Source organism: Lissotriton helveticus, chromosome 1_2 (assembly GCF_964261635.1).
Source record: "Lissotriton helveticus chromosome 1_2, aLisHel1.1, whole genome shotgun sequence".
NCBI lineage: Eukaryota > Metazoa > Chordata > Amphibia > Caudata > Salamandridae > Lissotriton > Lissotriton helveticus.
In genome coordinates this window covers 317390749-317410215 of record NC_136058.1, presented here as the reverse complement: position 1 = coordinate 317410215, position 19467 = coordinate 317390749, and the positions used below count along the sequence as shown (strand labels likewise).

Sequence of the window (19467 nt, the reverse complement as noted above, 5' to 3'; positions counted from 1 at the left end):
GTGGATCACCATTGACTTTCTATGGAGAAGGAACAAGGTACAAATTTATAAAGAATAAGGGCACTTAGAGGTGAACTACGATGGAACCCTTTTAGACTTGGACACTTCGAGAGTCAAGACACAGGGGAGCACCGGAGTACTCTCCAGGGAAGCCGGGTGCATAGGTGTCTTTTGGTGTCGTGTTTCGTCGGCGATTCCAATGGATAGCTGCGAAGAAATGCTTCAGGTGACCAGAAGAAAATTGTCCGGGTGGATCCAAGGGTGGATCAGAGATATGAAGAACATGAAAGCAGAGGGGACAGAGTCTGGGTCACTAGCCAGTGACCAGGATGGCGGGAAGAAGATGCCAGCCGATGTTGGGACATTTTGGGTGAGAGAGGTGAAGCGTCACTCTTCAGCCACGAGGACCAGGAGGTGTGAATGATGACCAGGAGCTGGATTCGAGCTGTCCCACAAAAGATGTTGAGTGCTGCAGCATCGGAATCCAGATTAGACCTAACAAGCCTTGGCAACAGCAACCCATGCAAGATGACAAGATTGGCTTTGGTTCAGACCAGCAAGTTTTGGAGGACTCCTCCTTTGAAGAGGAGTCAGAACACATCTGAAGCAACCAGAAGAACTCAGGAAATCAAGGATTGGCATTTGTGGGGGCTCACTAGCCAATGGACTAGGAACCGCGAAGGCGCCTCAAGCTGAAATGCACAAAGTGGGCCCACGGACTACTCATGGAGTGTAGGCCTCAGCTTCAGTGCAAAAGGTGCTTGTGCCAGGAGCTTCAAATATCCCAATGTACAACTTCGGGATACCTCGGGAAGTAGGTGCAGTAGCAAAAGTGCAGGATGTCCAGGAGTTCCGGTCCCACATCTCTTGTGTCAGCTACAGGTCTCAGCTTTGCTGGGATCTTGGGTCGGTCTCAGAGATGTCTGGAAGTCCATGTCCTGTGTCACAGATTCTTCGGAATCCGGCGGGAGCCTTGAAACTGCAGACCGGCAAATATGCTGTTGGTGCCTGTTTGAACAGGGTGGTCACTCCTTGAGCACAAGGGAGATTTCTTCCGGCTTCCAGTCTATGTGGAATGTCAAAGGTCCAAGATATATGTTTCAGAGATTCATCCAGGGTAATTTAAAGTCCTAGGGACTGGCCTCCTATTCATATAGTAAGTTTAGCGGTTGGACTTACTCTAGAGTCCACCTATGGGAGGACCTGGGGAGGGGGTGGTTACACCCCTTCCGCTCTGTCTAGTTTCGCTCCAGAGCTGGGGCAGAGTGCCCCAGCAACCGGTTTGAACTGGGAAATGCATGGAGCACCTTGTGTGCCCCAGGCAGTGTCTGAAAGGCATTCACTGACTGCAACCCACCGTGCCCCAATACACTAAAGCCTGTCTGGGGAGGTGCTAGCACCTCCCTGGACAGGAAACCTATTGTCCAGGCCTCCCCTGCCAGAGGTGCATCCAGCAGCAGGAGGGCAGACTTGTGTCTGTATTAGCAGCATCCATTATGTGATGCTGGGGCTCTGTTTAACTTTAACCGGGTGTACCAGTGTGTACATGTATTTTCCCTCTAGAAGGGTGGAATGCTACCCCAGCCGCCAGAACTGGTGGGGGGGAGGGGGGGCTAGTATTCCAAAGTGTTTGACACCAAACACGCCATGTTTTGATAAAGCCAAACCAAAGTTAGCATTAACTGCGAGGATTATAATGCACTTAAGAGTATATGGTATGGCTATATCATAGAACAGCTATAAGGAGATGGTTCCGAAAGCTGCAGAGGAGCTCAGCTCATTCTAGGGCACCCACTCACACAAAACCAAGCACTCTGCCTTCAGGATTGTCAAGGCTTGCCATAGGAGTGACTTATAGGTTAATATGTGTCTCTATGTAAGGGTAGATATAGGTATACTATATCTAAGTAAGGGGTGCATACACCACCTTACCCAGGCTGCAAGTGCAGACCTGTGGTGCCATTTTGGAAGGCTAACCAGGAGTGGCATAATACATGCTTCAGCCCCTGGTAGGCCTCTGGGGTACCTATGCCAAGGGTACGTAAGGTACCATTTACAGGCACTCACAAGGGTAACCCAGTAACCAATCTGGTATGTACCTATATACATGGAATCCATTTATAGAGAAAGCAGATAGACTGGGGCCCTGAATAGCAGGATCCCAGTCCAATTAAGTCGAAAACCAGCAAAACACCAGGCAAAAAGTGGGGGTAACCATATAGTCAGATTCCACCTTCCTACAGGCAGCAACTACAGCGTTTAAGGAAGGTTTGCCAGCAATGGTTACCAAACAGGCGGGATCCCACTGTTTCAAGAGATGCATACGGCCTTGAGCCCAAAAACTTTAAGATCTGTTCAGCAGCCAGGTCCTGGCGACTGGGCAAAGTGTGTTGTGAAGTAAATTTTCTGTTTGCAATTTTGTATGGCCACAAGCCTTGAAAGTTAATTTGCTTGTAGCATCCGGTTTCGGTTACTGGCAGCAGGGTGTTGTGTAGTGTATTTGACTATTTGCATTTTGGCGTGTTGTGTTGTCAATAAACGTTTTGCAACATCACATTTCTTTATTTGCCAGGAACAAAGGTCTGGGTGATTGGCCACTCTGGCGTCTGCAGGTTGGCACACTGGGCGGAAAGCAGGAAGTGGAGGCATTGCTTTTCCAACACCGAGAGAACTTGTCTGGGATACCCGGGCATGTGATGGAATGGGTTGTTGGGCACACTACAGCAGGAACTAGGGGGAGTCACCAGTCCCTTCAACGTGTTACTTATACACCTGGGGGGAACGACCTGACGTCCCTGGGCAAAAGGACATTGCTTCAAAACATGAAGGCCACATTTTGCAAATTAAGCAACCAGTTAGGAACATGTGAACTATGGTGGTCCGAGATCACTCCTCGGCTCCTGTGGCAGGGAGCCCACTCTGGGCAAGCAATGGAGGCTGCGCGCAGGACAGTGAACAGCGCAATGCATGAATTCACTGAACAAATGGGGTTTGGCTTCATAAGACACGGGTTGCTTCATCCCAAATCCACAGGGTGTTTCACAGACAATGGGGTACATTTGTCCAGAGTAGGCATGGACTTGTTCCTCCTGGATCTAGGGGAGCGGGATGTAAGTAGGAGCACCGGCTTTGGTGGGGGGCCCTGGCTGCGACGGTCACCACACCCAGGGCTGTGGCGGAGTTACACGGCAATCCAGATGTGGAAAGGTACTCAGGGGTACCCTTTTCAGGAGCACTTTGGGTGCTGAGGCCTAAAATCCCCAGGAAGTCTGTGCGGTGGACCATGGGGTGCGAAGGAGCTAGTGAGTGTGGCCAATATTGGCACTATGCGGGCTGACGGACACGTCCCCGCAGGGTACCCTTATAAGAGGGCGGCCCCTTTAGTGCCACAAGATGGCACACTGGACAGCCTAGTGTCCAGGGACTCCTTCAGGGTCTTGCGCGTCATTTCTGGCCGGGATGTGGGCAAGGGGGAGGTATATATGCCACCCCCGCCCACCTGGCAACCTCTTTGTCCTCAGACTGATGCAGTATCCCTCCCTACCGGTTACCGGCAATATCAGGGGGAGGGGGGGTTCTCCTAATCCTCTTTATTTGTGTTGCAGGCGGAGTTACAGGGCTATCCAGAGCCAGAAAGGTACTCAGGGGTACCCTCTTCAGGAGCACAAAGGATGCTGAGGCCTAAAAACCCCGGGAGGTCTGTGCGGTGGACCCTGGGGTGCGACGGTGCCCCGTCTGTCCTACGGGCGGTTGGAAACCTGTACATCCGGGGGTCGCTTGAACGCTCTGCCCCTCGTAGGGGGGGCATGAGTAATAGGGTGGACCGATGGTTCACCAGAGGTGGAAAGGGCTATCCCCTCACCACAACCGCTAAGCACCGATTGGCTAAGGCCACGTTGCAAGTTGGCCCATCAGGTGGTAGGCCGGGAGGGGCAGCTTGCCTTTGAATCGTCTGTAAGATAACCCACCATGTTGGCATATTTGTTATGCTAATAAACCTGCAGCAATTTTCCCACCAAAAGGTTGTCTTGTCTGCTTATTTATGTGACATGTATGTTGCTGCCGGAGAGCTGGTGAGTGTGGCCGATATTGGCACTATAGCCTTCATATTTAGACTACTAGCGCACACGTGCCATTATATGCCTGGGGGAAGTCTCCATAAATCTGTTCAATTGCATAGAATACCAGTGAAGGGCCACCCTGAGCTCCGGGGGTATCACAAGGAGTAGCCTGGCAATCAAGTGCCCAGTTTGTGTCATCCAAAGGACACTTAATGTCGTTATATGACCATGTAAAGTGCCAGCCCAATCATAACCAACATTTCGGATGGCTGCACCAGTACAAGCCGCACCGGACCAAAGATGGGGGGGGAGCGCCCCTTCTTGCCCCCCCCTGCAGATGCCCATGCCTCTATGTGGTCTCAGAATGGCAGGGGGCCAGGATCTCTTAAAGTGAGACTCTAGGCGCTGGCTTCAGGGGACTGGAGTTTGCAATGTGAGATGTTGAGATCTGACTTGGCTCAAAGCGCTCTTGAGATAATGTGCTTATATGAACACTGTGTACATCATCGAGGAGCCCAGTGGCCCACATGCATCTCAGAAGACTGGCTAGCTCAGCCGGTAGAGCATCAGATTTTTAATCTGAGGGTCCAGGGTTCAAGTCCCTGTTCGGGCGGAAGATGTTTTTTTTCTGTTATTCAGCAGATTTGAAATGGAGGATTTTGAGGATTTTTTTGTTTACATTGATTTTGCTTTTTGCTTTTTACTCTTTTATTTCGATCGCTCTAACTTTTCCTCCTTTGTTATCCAGGTTTCTTACAACCAGTAGCGTTTTCTGCATACGGGAGCAGCTGTGACATCCAAAATTCTGTATTCAATTTATTTATGGTTCAGGGATTGAAAACGAACTCCAAAGCACTCTGATCACAAGCAAACATCTAATTTATACCAAACCACACGTCCTGCCAGTGCAGCAAGGTGACCGTGTCGAGCTTTGCTACCAGTTTATATTTAATTATCTTTAGTTACGAGTGTCTGCTCGCTTTCGGAGGAACACCTGATATGCTGTTTGTAACAATGTGCCAAGATGATTTCTCCACTAGGGAGGGGAGAATAAAAAATGAGCTAGCTATCGCACCAAAAATGTTCAATTCTATTAAGGTCACGGAGGCGAGGATTATGCTTCTCTTTCATTTTAATGCTACACACAGCAGCCAATGAAATTATTTGTATATCAAACAAAAACTAAATTTTCCATGATGCAAACATCACATCACTTCCTGCAATAGCCAATAAGAGCCAGGGATACCGGATATCGTCCTCTTTCTTTGCTTCGAACATAAGTCCTTAAATAACTAAAGTCCAATATAACATCCTCCAACGTGGAAGAACAACCAACTGGAAAGAATTCCTTTTACTGGAAACATATTCAGTCCATCTTCTTCTCAGAACCTGGAAGAATGAAAAGAATGCCCTTAACATCTGCAAATACAGACTATAAACATGGGTGGGCCAATATTACAATACATGTAATAAACCGGGTGGGATAATCCTCACCTCCGTGTCCTTAATAGAATTGAAAATTCTTGGCGCGATAGCTAGCTAATTTTTTATTCTATTACAGGACCTGAGGCTTCGCATTATGCTAGTTTAACGCTCTTGAAACACTACAGAGGAAATATCACCCACCTGTTTATAATAAAACTGTTTGAAAATAGATTCTGAGGACCAATCAGCTAAATGCATAATGTCCTGAACAGTACATCCTAACATAAAACTCTTAGAGGCCATGGCGCCATGTACCGAGTGGGCCCCAAACACCTGGGTATTACTACTTGCCTCCTGCATAATGTATTTCAACTATCTGGCTATAGTAGCCGCAGTAACAGGTTTGAATAGTTTCTGCAAAGCAATAAATAACTGCATAGCATCTGTAGGTCGAAAAGACCTTGTGCACTCTTCGTAGACTTTAAGACATTGCACCACACAAAGTTTTGCATTCCTTGGAAAAGCATGATAGTCAACACTTCTAGCCATTGTCTTAGTCCTGGCAGTAATATTAAAAGAGATTCCCTCTGGAGTAAACACTCTACCTGTAACGTGCAAGGCTTTGACGTCCGATGACCGTGGACATGCTGCCAGACATTGCAGCATAGCTAACTAGGCTGAAAGTTGTTTCCTGGATAACAAATCATTTTGAGGCCAACTATTGAACAGAGAAATAACTAGAGAGACATCCCATAAAGAAGTATCTTTGGGTTTGTGTGGATTTGCTACCCTGATCCCTTTCAGAAGTTTGCAAACAAGCGGATGCATACCCACAGGCTTACCCTCAATTTGAGAGTGACCTGCCGAAATCGCGGAACGGAAATTGTTAACTGAACGATATGCCAAACCCTCCGAAGCTTTCATGGAAAGGAAGTTCACAATGCAGGGTAATCCTGCCCCCAAGCGATCCATGTGTTGTTCCACGCACCAACGAACCCAGCCTTTCCAGGCTGAAGCGTATCTCTTCCTGGTGGAAGGGGCCCAGGCTTGGTCGATAAAGGCAGAAGCCTGCTCTGAAAATTCTGGCATTTGCCAACGTTTCCGGAAAGTCTCCAGGCCATCAGAAACAGATGCCCCGACTCTACCATCGGGTGCATCTCTCCATGAGGGCCCTGGAGTATCATCCGTAACTCCGGGATCTTCCTGGGAAGATCGCAACTCACTTCCAGCAGACTCGGAAACCAGGGCTGCGATTTCCAGAGGGGGGTCACTCAGATCACCTCCGCCCTCTGACGCACTATCCGTGAGTACACTCGAGGAATCAATATGAATGGGGGAAACGCATAATTCAGGGACTGGGACCAGTCCTGCGTCAGAGCATCCGTCGCCGGAGTCAATGGATCCGGTCTCCAAATGAAGAACTGAAACATCTGCAGATTCAACCTGGAAGCAAAAAGGTCGATCTGGCAAGACCCCCAAATCACCTGTAACCATTGGACTACCCACGGTTGGAGCTGCCAATCGCTGTAATCCCTGAGGTGACGTGAATGCCAGTCCGCCACCACATTCGACTGACCTGGAATATACTCGGCTATGACCGAGATCTGATGACTTAGGCAATAGTGCCAGAAGTCTTTCGCTATCTCTACTAACATGGAGGATCTGTACCTCCCAGTTTGTTGATATAGCGCTCTGCCGAGACATTGTCCATCCTCAGGAGGATACAACATCACACGTTCTTGGGCGACAGAGTCTTGATCGCAAATGAGCCGGCGGGAAGCTCTAAGCAGTTTATATAGAGATCTAACTCCTGTAGGGACCACCGTCCTCCCATGGAAATATTTCCACAACGCGCTCCCCAGCCCCAATTTCTGGCGTCAGACTCGATGACTGCCTCTAGAATGGAGCCGAAAATGGCCCGCTTTCCATGCCTCTATGTGGCCTAGCCACCACTGAAGCTCCTGATGGACCTCTGAGGACAGAGGAACCAGATCCGTGTACGAGAGACCCTTCTGCAGATTCTGGATCTTCAATCTCTGAAGGGCCCGATTATGAAGAGGGCCCGGGAAGATTGCCTGAATGGATGACACCAGGAGGCCCACTATCCTGGCAATACCTCTCAGTGAAAGCGTCTGTCTGGACATCAGGGCGCGTAATTCCTTCTGTATGTCGTGCAATTTGGACCTGGGAAGACTCAACTGAGCCGCGTGAGAATCTATCACACAACCCAGAAAATCTACTGTCTGGGTCGGGCAGAGAACGGATTTGGTCTCGTTGACCATGAATCCGAGATTTTGCAGCATAGCAATGGTCATGCACAGGTGCTGCCTCGCCATTTCCTGTGTTTGCGCCATGATCAGTATATCGTCTAAATGTACTATCATGCTTATCCCCTGCTCCCTGAGGTAGGATACCATAGGTTTCAACACCTTGGTGAAACACCATGGAGCTGACGAAAGACCAAAAGGAAGGACCAAATATTCGTTCCACCGGTCTCTCCACTGGACCTGCAAGAACCTCCGATGTGGAGGAAATATCGGCACAGATAGATAGGCATCCTTCAGATCCAGGCGGACCAACCAGTCCCCCTGCTTCAGAAGATCTGCCAAAAGATGGATACCTTTCATCTTGAAATGTTTGTAAACCATGTAACCATTGAAATCCTTCAATTTGAGTACCAACCTGTAACCGCCACCTTTCTTCTGAACCAGAAAAATATTGCTGCAGAGACCGCGAGGGCCCTCATCGCAGCGCGCTATCGCATGTTTCTGCAGCAATTCTCCTATTTCTGAATCTATGAAAACGCACTCTGTCTGGGAAAAAGACTGCTGCCTGGGACACCTGTCCTGACGGGGACCTGAAAGAAATCCAGATGAAAAACCTGAACAGTTTCTAAACTCCAAGCATCTTGAGACAATTGAACCCAATTTTGAAAGAAGTAATGAATACGACCCCCCAGGGGGGTTGGAAAATATCTGGAGCACTCACCTGATGATTCTGTGGCTTGGAAGCCACCACGGTAGGCTCCTCTGTTGAACCTCCGCTTATTAAAGCGCTGCCTGGTAGGGTAGAATGTTCCCCCTCGGGTGGAATCCCAATCGCCGCTACCACGGCCAAAGTCGCCAAAGACTGGCGGCCAAACGAGAGTCCCCGGCCTCGTCCGGCCCTGTTAAAAACACAAGCCTGAAGGGCTTGCTTTATGCCTGACTGGGCTTTATCGAGAGTCATGAAGGTACCCACGTATTTTGCCACATCCTTCACAAAATGCTCACCGAATAAATTGCCATCTGCCAGGGGCCCCGGTTCTGCCGCTGCAAGTTCGGTGAGGTTGGAGTCCATCCTCATGAGGAGGGACTTACGGCGCTCAGTTGAAATAGCGCAGTTAGCGTTGCCCAAGAGGCATATCGCCCTCTGGGTCCAGTCGGCCAGAACGTGTGAGTCCATTGCCTCACCTGATTCCTGAGCCTCCAAGGCCATCTCCAAAATCTTGGCCAAGGGCCCCACAACATCCAGGAGTTTGTCCTGGCATCCCCTCCATGCGCGGTCGATGCCTTTCTTAGGGTCCTTCGCAAACTTCTTGAGAAAGGTCAACATTCTAGAGTCAATGTCGGGAGTTTCCGCAACTTTGTCAGCAATGTCCGGCCTAGGGCACTCAGACCTGAGTCTATTCCTGGCTTCTTTGTTAAAGCTCTTTCGGAGATTGTCATGTATATAGACAGCGACCTCTGGTGCCGGAAGCCAATTGGATGACCTGGGGTGAACAATGTCTGCAGGATTGAAGGTAAAGGGGGTGTTCACAGGTGGAGTGGATTCTACGTTCTTAGATTTCTTAGTTTTCTTCTTTGGAGGAGACTCATCAGGGGAGTCAGTGGTTGTAGTGTCTCTGGTTGTAGTGTCGGTGTGGGTGTCCGTGTCCGGGTCCTGGGACTTACTGGGGTCCGGGACCCGCAAAGAGGTTAAGGAATATGAATGTGGCCAAGAGTCCGATTGCGAACCAGAAGACGCACCGTCCTTCTTAGGCTTCGTATGGGAAGTGAACCCATGGCGCCTGGTGAATTTCTCCAACTGCTTAGTGATAGGCTTTAAAGCAGTTGCCAAGGCTTGTTGAACAGTTCCCGGAACTGCCTTCTCTAGGGCCTTGTTGACAGAATCCTGGACCGAGGCGTCCAGGGCCTCAACAATATTATCCTCAATGGAAGGGTTAGTCACTTCCTCTTCATAAGTCTCATCTTCTTCATAGGTAACCCAATCATCCATGGTATCACCAAATGTATACATGGACTTACTCATAGGGGTAAGGATAGTATCCTGAGAGGAGTAATGCACAACACAATCACCAGGTACCTAGCTCCTCAGCCAAAGCTGTAGACAGGTTCTTGCAGCCGTCAGGGCAAAGTGGAGCATCAGCAGTTAAAGAATATTCAAGGAGGTGTGCTCCCTCCAGGCCCAGCGTTTTCACAGCCTGCCAAGCGTAAGGAACTGCACAGAAAAGAATTTAGGAGTGAAAGTGCAGGAAAAACTAAGAAAAAAGGGCAGTAGCGACGTGCGTAGCCCAATCCTACTAGAAACAAGCCCAATTGGGCTACGCACGTCCAAACTATGTGGGGAAACGAAAGGGAAAGCTCCGAGCTTCCTCGGCCAATGAGGGGTGGCCTCCGCGCTCTAATTTATTACTTAATGATAATTTCCGCCGTCGGCGGGTCGGTACTGGTGATTCACACTATAATTAGCCCCAAAATTACCCCCGCAGCGAACGATGCATCAAGAGCTCGCCGCGCGGGTATATTAACCTGCGGCCGCCCGAACGAGACGCGCTCCTCCCACCAAGCAAGGGAGATGCATGTGGGGAGTTCTGCACGATGCTCGTGCTGGGAACACTCCGGGCCACAGAGACGCACCGGCAAGCTCACGTACACCCGCGATGACAGCGGGGTGACGCGGCAGCCGAAAGTCATGGGGATTGCAAAGAACAACGGTACCAGCAACAAGCAACAATGCTACAACAAATGGCAATATAGTGCACGGTAAATAAAGCGCGAGCCCATGCGCGAATAGCGCTCAAACGAGGTATATAAAAGCATCAGTGATAGTTATAATCTACAATCAAAAGGCACTTAACTGGCTGTGTGAGCAGCAAAGAAAGAGGACTATATCCGGTATCCCTGGCTCTTATGGGCTATTGCAGGAAGTGATGTGATGTTTGCATCATGGGAAATGTAGTTTTTGTTTGATATACAAATAATTTCATTGGCTGCTGTGTGTAGCATTAAAATGAAAGAGAAGCATAATACGAAGCCTCCGGTCCTGTAATAGAATTGTTTTCCATATATTTAAAGGGATGTCAAATCTAAACCCACTTTTTCTTTTCATAACTTTGATTTTTTTGGCACAACTTGTTTTTTGTAAGATAGGTGCAGCTGAATGAATTGAGAGAAAAACAGTGGAAAGTCTAATTTGCTGAAAGCGAACTTAGGCCCAAAAGGTAAAAGGTGATGGGACCTGACGGATATCATATTTACCACCAATGCCAAATGTGTTTTTAAAAAAACATGCACCGGGCCACTCTCACACTCTCTTAACTCACTCCCGGTGCCTGAGTCTCACACTCTCTTAACTCATTCCCAGTGCCTGTGCCTCTCACCCTGACACCCTCTTAACTCACTCCAAGGCACTGAGTCTCTCACTCTCTCTTAACTCACTCCTGGTGCCTGAGTCTCACTCTCTCTAGCTCACTCCTGGTGCCTGAGTCTCTCACTCTCTCTTAACTCACTCCTGGTGCCTGAATCTCTCACTCTCTCTTAAGTCACTCCTGGTGCCTGAGTCTCTCACTCTCTCTTAACTCACTCCCGGTGCCTGAGTCTCACTCTCTCTAGCTTACTCCTGGTGCCTGAGTCTCTCACTCTCTCTTAACTCACTCCCGGTGCCTGAGTCTCACTCTCTCTTAGCTCACTCCTGGTGCCTGAGTCTCTCACTCTCTCTTAACTCACTCCCGGTGCTTGAGTCTCTCACACTCTCTTAACTCACTCCTGGTGCGTGTGTCTCTCACTCTCTCTTAACTCACTCCGGATGCCTGAGTCTCTCACTCTCTCTTAACTCACTCCCAGTGCCTGTGTCTCTCACTCTCTCTAGCTTACTCCTGGTGCGTGTGTCTCTCACTCTCTCTTAACTCACTCCCAGTGCTTGAGTCTCTCACTCTCTCTTAACTCACTCCTGGTGCCTGAGTCTCTCACTCTCTCTTAACTCACTCCTGGTGCCTGAGTCTCACACTCTCTTAACTCACTCCTGCTGCCTGAGTCCCACTCTCTCTTAACTCACTCCTGGTGCTTGAGTCTCTCACTCTCTCTTAACTCACTCCCGAAGCCTGATGCTCTCACTCTCTCTTAACTCACTCCTGGTGCGTGTGTCTCTCACCCTCTCTTAACTCACTCCCAGTGCTTGAGTCTCTCAAACTCTCTTAACTCACTCCCGGTGCCTGAGTCTCTCACTCTCTCTTAACTCACTCCTGGTGCCTGAGTCTCTCACTCTCTCTTAACTCACTCCCGGTGCCTGAGTCTCACTCTCTCTTAACTCACTTCTGGTGTGTGTGTCTCTCACTCTGTCTTAACTCACTGCGGGTGCCTGAGTCTCACTCTCTCTTAGCTCACTCCAGGGGCCAGAGTGTCTCATTCTCTTAACTCACTCCCAGTGCCTGAGTCTCTCACTCTCTCTTAACTCATTCCCAGTGCCTGAGTCTTTCACTCTCTCTTAACTCACTCCCGGTGCCTGAGTCTCACTCTCTCTTAGCTCACTCCAGGGGCCAGAGTGTCTCACTCTCTCTTAACTCACTCCCAGTGCCTGAGTCTCTCACTCTCTCTTAACTCACTCCTGGTGCCTGAGTGTCTCATTCTCTTAACTCACTCCCAGTGCCTGAGTCTCTCACTCTCTCTTAACTCATTCCCAGAACATGAGTCTCTCAATCTCTCTTAACTCACTCCTGGTGCCTGAGTCTCTCACTCTCTCTTAACTCACTCCTGGTGCCTGAGTCTCTCACTCTCTCTTAACTCACTCCTGGTGCCTGAGTCTCACACTCTCTTAACTCACTCTCAGTGCCCGAGTCTCACTCTCTCTTAACTCACTCCTGGTGCCTGAGTCTCACCCTCTCTTAACTCACTCCTGGTGCCTGAGTCTCTCACTCTCTCTGAACTCACTCCTGGTGCCTGAGTCTCTCACTCTCTCTTAACTCACTCCTGGTGCCTGAGTCTCACACTCTCTTAACTCACTCTCAGTGCCCGAGTCTCTCTCTCTCTTAACTCACTCCTGGTGCCTGAGTCTCACTCTCTCTTAACTCACTCCTGGTGCCTGAGTCTCAATCTCTCTTAACTCACTCCTGGTGCCTGAGTCTCACTCTCTCTTAACTCACTCCTGGTGCCTGAGTCTCTCACTCTCTCTTAACTCACTCCTGGTGCCCGAGTCTCACTCTCTCTTAACTCACTCCTGGTGCCCGAGTCTCACTCTCTCTTAACTCACTCCTGGTGCCTGAGTCTCACTCTCTCTAGCTCACTCCTGGTGCCTGAGTCTCTCCCTCTTAACTCACTCATGGTGCCTGAGTCTCTCCCTCTTAATTCACTCCCGGTGCCTGAGTCTCACTCTCTTAGCTCACTCCTGGTGCCTGAGTCTCTCACTCTCTCTTAACTCACTCCTGTTGCTTGAGTCTCTCACTCTCTCTTAACTCACTCCTGTTGCCTGAGTCTCACTCTCTCTTAGCTCACTCCTGGTGCCTGAGTCTCTCACTCTCTCTTAACTCACTCCTGGTGCCCGAGTCTCTCACTCTCTCTTAACTCACTCCTGGTGCCCGAGTCTCTCAATCTCTCTTAACTCATTCCCAGTGCCTGAGTCTCACTCTCTCTTAACTCACTCCCAGTGCTTGAGTCTCTCACTCTCTCTTAACTCACTCCTGGTGCCTGAGTCTCTCACTCTCTTAACGCACTCCTGGTGCCTGTGTCTCTCACTCTCTCTTAACTCACTCCTGGTGCCTGAGTCTCACTCTCTCTTAACTCACTCCCAAGGCCTGAGTCTCACTCCCTCTTAACTCACTCCTGGTGCCTGAGTATCACTCCCTCTTAACTCACTCCTGGTGCCTGAGTATCACTCTCTCTTAATTCACTCCTGGTGCCTGAGTATCACTCTCTCTTAATTTACTCCTGGTGCCTGAGTCTCTCACTCTCTTAACTCACTCCTGGTGCCTGAGTCTCACTCTCTCTTAACTCACTCCCAGTGCTTGAGTCTCTCACTCTCTCTTAACTCACTCCTGGTGCCTGAGTCTCACTCTCTCTTAACTCACTCCCAAGGCCTGAGTCTCACTCTCTCTTAACTCACTCCTGGTGCCTGAGTCTCTCACTCTCTCTTAACTCACCCCCTGTGCCTGAGTCTCACTCCCTCTTAACTCACTCCTGGTGCCTGAGTCTCACTCTCTCTTAACTCACTCCTGGTGCCTGAGTCTCACTCTCTCTCAACTCACTCCTGGTGCCTGAGTCTCACTCTCTCTTAACTCACTCCTTGTGCCTGAGTCTCTCACTCTCTCTTAACTCACTCCGGATGCCTGAGTCTCACCCTCTCTTAACTCACTCCTGGTGCCTGAGTATCACTCCCTCTTAACTCACTCCTGGTGCCTGAGTATCACTCTCTCTTAATTCACTCCTGGTGCCTGAGTATCACTCTCTCTTAATTCACTCCTGGTGCCTGAGTCTCTCACTCTCTTAACTCACTCCTGGTGCCTGAGTCTCACTCTCTCTTAACTCACTCCCAGTGCTTGAGTCTCTCACTCTCTCTTAACTCACTCCTGGTGCCTGAGTCTCACTCTCTCTTAACTCACTCCCAAGGCCTGAGTCTCACTCTCTCTTAACTCACTCCCAAGGCCTGAGTCTCACTCTCTCTTAACTCACCCCCTGTGCCTGAGTCTCACTCTCTCTTAACTCACTCCTGGTGCCTGAGTCTCTCACTCCCTCTTAACTCACTCCTGGTGCCTGAGTCTCACTCTCTCTTAACTCACTCCTGGTGCCTGAGTCTCACTCTCTCTCAACTCACTCCTGGTGCCTGAGTCTCACTCTCTCTTAACTCACTCCTTGTGCCTGAGTCTCTCACTCTCTCTTAACTCACTCCTTGTGCCTGAGTCTCTCACTCTCTTAACTCACTCCTGGTGCCTGAGTCTCTCTCTCTCTTAACTCACTCCTGGTGCCTGAGTCTCACTCTCTCTTAACTCACTCCCGGTGCCTGAGTCTCTCACTCTCTCTTAACACACTCCTGGTGCCTGAGTCTCACTCTCTCTTAACTCACTCCCGGTGCCTGAGTCTCACTCTCTCTTAACTCACTCCTGGTGCCTGAGTCTCTCACTCTCTTAACTCACTCCCGGTGCCTGAGTCTCACTCTCTCTAGCTCACTCCTGGTGCCTGAGTCTCACTCTCTCTTAACTCACTCCTGGTGCGTGAGTCTCACTCCCTCTTAACTCACTCCCGGTGCCTGAGTCTCACTCTCTCTCTTAACTCACTCCCGGTGCCTGAGTCTCACTCTCTCTTAACTCACTCCTGGTGCCTGAGTCTCTCACTCTCTCTTAACTCACTCCTGGAGCCTGAGTCTCTCTCTCTCTCCCTTAACTCACTCCTGGTGCCAGAGTCTCACTCTCTCTTAACCCACTCCTGGTGCCTGAGTCTCTCACTCTCTCTTAACTCACTCCTGGTGCCTGAGTCTCTCACTCTCTTAACTCACTCCCGGTGCCTGAGTCTCACTCTCTCTAGCTCACTCCTGGTGCCTGAGTCTCTCCCTCTTAACTCACTCCTGGTGCCTGAGTCTCTCCCTCTTAACTCACTCCGGGTGCCTGAGTCTCTCACTCTCTCTTAACTCACTCCTGGTGCCTGAGTCTCAATCTCTCTTAACTCACTCCTGGTGCCTGAGTCTCACTCTCTCTTAACTCACTCCTGGTGCCTGAGTCTCTCACTCTCTCTTAACTCACTCCTGGTGCCCGAGTCTCACTCTCTCTTAACTCACTCCTGGTGCCCGAGTCTCACTCTCTCTTAACTCACTCCCGGTGCCTGAGTCTCACTCTCTCTAGCTCACTCCTGGTGCCTGAGTCTCTCCCTCTTAACTCACTCATGGTGCCTGAGTCTCTCCCTCTTAATTCACTCCCGGTGCCTGAGTCTCACTCTCTTAGCTCACTCCTGGTGCCTGAGTCTCTCACTCTCTCTTAACTCACTCCTGGTGCTTGAGTCTCTCACTCTCTCTTAACTCACTCCTGTTGCCTGAGTCTCACTCTCTCTTAGCTCACTCCTGGTGCCTGAGTCTCTCACTCTCTCTTAACTCACTCCTGGTGCCCGAGTCTCTCACTCTCTCTTAACTCACTCCTGGTGCCCGAGTCTCTCAATCTCTCTTAACTCATTCCCAGTGCCTGAGTCTCACTCTCTCTTAACTCACTCCCAGTGCTTGAGTCTCTCACTCTCTCTTAACTCACTCCTGGTGCCTGAGTCTCTCACTCTCTTAACGCACTCCTGGTGCCTGTGTCTCTCACTCTCTCTTAACTCACTCCTGGTGCCTGAGTCTCACTCTCTCTTAACTCACTCCCAAGGCCTGAGTCTCACTCCCTCTTAACTCACTCCTGGTGCCTGAGTATCACTCCCTCTTAACTCACTCCTGGTGCCTGAGTATCACTCTCTCTTAATTCACTCCTGGTGCCTGAGTATCACTCTCTCTTAATTCACTCCTGGTGCCTGAGTCTCTCACTCTCTTAACTCACTCCTGGTGCCTGAGTCTCACTCTCTCTTAACTCACTCCCAGTGCTTGAGTCTCTCACTCTCTCTTAACTCACTCCTGGTGCCTGAGTCTCACTCTCTCTTAACTCACTCCCAAGGCCTGAGTCTCACTCTCTCTTAACTCACTCCTGGTGCCTGAGTCTCTCACTCTCTCTTAACTCACCCCCTGTGCCTGAGTCTCACTCTCTCTTAACTCACTCCTGGTGCCTGAGTCTCTCACTCCCTCTTAACTCACTCCTGGTGCCTGAGTCTCACTCTCTCTTAACTCACTCCTGGTGCCTGAGTCTCACTCTCTCTCAACTCACTCCTGGTGCCTGAGTCTCACTCTCTCTTAACTCACTCCTTGTGCCTGAGTCTCTCACTCTCTCTTAACTCACTCCGGATGCCTGAGTCTCACCCTCTCTTAACTCACTCCTGGTGCCTGAGTCTCTCTCTCTCTTAACTCACTCCTGGTGCCTGAGTCTCACTCTCTCTTAACTCACTCCCGGTGCCTGAGTCTCTCACTCTCTCTTAACACACTCCTGGTGCCTGAGTCTCACTCTCTCTTAACTCACTCCCGGTGCCTGAGTCTCACTCTCTCTTAACTCACTCCTGGTGCCTGAGTCTCTCACTCTCTTAACTCACTCCCGGTGCCTGAGTCTCACTCTCTCTAGCTCACTCCTGGTGCCTGAGTCTCACTCTCTCTTAACTCACTCCTGGTGCGTGAGTCTCACTCCCTCTTAACTCACTCCCGGTGCCTGAGTCTCACTCTCTCTCTTAACTCACTCCCGGTGCCTGAGTCTCACTCTCTCTTAACTCACTCCTGGTGCCTGAATCTCTCACTCTCTCTTAACTCACTCCTGGTGCCTGAGTCTCACTCTCTCTTAACTCACTCCTGGTGTCTGAGTCTCTCACTCTCTCTTAACTCACTCCCGGTGCCTGAGTCTCTCACTCTCTCTTAACTCACTCCCAGTGCCTGAGTCTCTCACTCTCTCTTAACTCACTCCCAGTGCCTGAGTCTCTCACTCTCTCTTAACTCACTCCCAGTGCCAGAGTCTCTCAAACTCTCTTAACTCACTCCCAGTGCCTGAGTCTCTCACTCTCTCTTAACTCACTCCCAGTGCCTGAGTCTCTCACTCTCTCTTAACTCACTCCCAGTGCCTGAGTCTCTCTCTCTCTCCCTTAACTCACTCCTGGTGCCAGAGTCTCACTCTCTCTTAACCCACTCCTGGTGCCTGAGTCTCTCACTCTCTCTTAACTCACTCCTGGTGCCTGAGTCTCTCACTCTCTTAACTCACTCCCGGTGCCTGAGTCTCACTCTCTCTAGCTCACTCCTGGTGCCTGAGTCTCTCCCTCTTAACTCACTCCTGGTGCCTGAGTCTCTCCCTCTTAACTCACTCCGGGTGCCTGAGTCTCTCACTCTCTCTTAACTCACTCCTGGTGCCTGAGTCTCAATCTCTCTTAACTCACTCCTGGTGCCTGAGTCTCACTCTCTCTTAACTCACTCCTGGTGCCTGAGTCTCTCACTCTCTCTTAACTCACTCCTGGTGCCCGAGTCCCACTCTCTCTTAACTCACTCCTGGTGCCCGAGTCTCACTCTCTCTTAACTCACTCCCGGTGCCTGAGTCTCACTCTCTCTAGCTCACTCCTGGTGCCTGAGTCTCTCCCTCTTAACTCACTCATGGTGCCTGAGTCTCTCCCTCTTAATTCACTCCCGGTGCCTGAGTCTCACTCTCTTAGCTCACTCCTGGTGCCTGAGTCTCTCACTCTCTCTTAACTCACTCCTGGTGCTTGAGTCTCTCACTCTCTCTTAACTCACTCCTGTTGCCTGAGTCTCACTCTCTCTTAGCTCACTCCTGGTGCCTGAGTCTCTCACTCTCTCTTAACTCACTCCTGGTGCCCGAGTCTCTCACTCTCTCTTAACTCACTCCTGGTGCCCGAGTCTCTCAATCTCTCTTAGCTCACTCCTGGTGCCTGAGTCTCACTCTCTCTTAACTCACTCCCAGTGCTTGAGTCTCTCACTCTCTCTTAACTCACTCCGGGTGCCAGAATCTCTCACTCTCTTCACTCACTCCTTGTGCCTGAGTCTCTCACTCTCTCTTAACTTACTCCTGGTGCCTGAGTCTCTCACTCTCTCTTAACTCACTCCGGATGCCTGAGTCTCTCACTCTCTCTTAACTCACTCCTGGTGCCTGAGTCTCTCTCTCTCTTAACTCACTCCTGGTGACTCAGTCTCTCACTCTCTCTTAACTCACTCCTGGTGCCTGAGTCTCACTCTCTCTTAACTCACTCCTGGTGCCTGAGTCTCACTCTCTCTTAACTCACTCCTGGTGCCTGATTCTCACTCTCAGCTCACTCCTGGTGCCTGAGTCTCTCCCTCTTAACTCACTCCTGGTGCCTGAGTCTCTCCCTCTTAACTCACTCCCAGTGCCTGAGTCTCACTCTCTCTAGCTCACTCCTGGTGCCTGAGTCTCACTCTCTCTAGCTCACTCCCAGTGCCCGAGTCTCTCACTCTCTCTTAACTCACTCCTGGTGCCTGAGTCTCACTCTCTCTTAACTCACTCCTGGTGCCTGAGTCGCACTCTCTCTTAACTCACTCCTGGTGCCTGAGTCTCCCTCTATGTTCAGAGTCTGGCCATTTCCTGCCTGTGTTTGTGTAAACATTGGTGGCTGCCTGTGTCAGCGCCTGCAGCGTGTGCAGTGCCTGTGAGTGATGGATGGCAGCGGCTGTCCTGCTGTCTGTCTGTAAGGGACAGAAAGAGTTCGAGTCTGTCTTTGAAGCAGCTGAATGCATAAGGACATTGGAAAAGGAAAGGGTGTCGAACATTGGCGCTCTTACTGTTTCAGCCCTGGATTGAATTATAATAATAAAAGAATTAACTGTTGTGAGTTACTTTTTTTAGAGAAAAAAGTGTTTCCGCCCGGTCTCGAACCCGGGAACCTTTCGCGTGTTAGGCGAACGTGATAACCACTACACTACGGAAACTCATGGGAGGGGCCATGAGGCACCTTTACCTCCAATGAGAAGAGAGCCCTGGAGGCAGCTGGACAGAAGCAGAGGTATGGAAGCTTCTCTAAAGTCCTCTGACTGAATGCACAGTACTCAATGCTGCATCGCCTCTCACTGAATGCACAGTACTCAATGCTGCCCAAGCATCGTCTCTCACTGAATGCACAGTACTCAGTGCTGCACAAGCATCGCCTCTCACTGAATGCACAGTACT

The 19467-nt window shown here is 50.2% G+C and overlaps 1 non-coding gene across 1 annotated transcript; it reads right to left on the bottom strand.

Moving 5' to 3' along the window:
• Positions 1–19155: 19155 nt before the first annotated feature.
• TRNAV-AAC (transfer RNA valine (anticodon AAC)) lies at positions 19156–19229 on the bottom strand. The gene has a single exon. It is a non-coding gene; the product is annotated as a tRNA-Val (tRNA).
• Between the last annotated feature and the right edge of the window lie 238 nt (positions 19230–19467).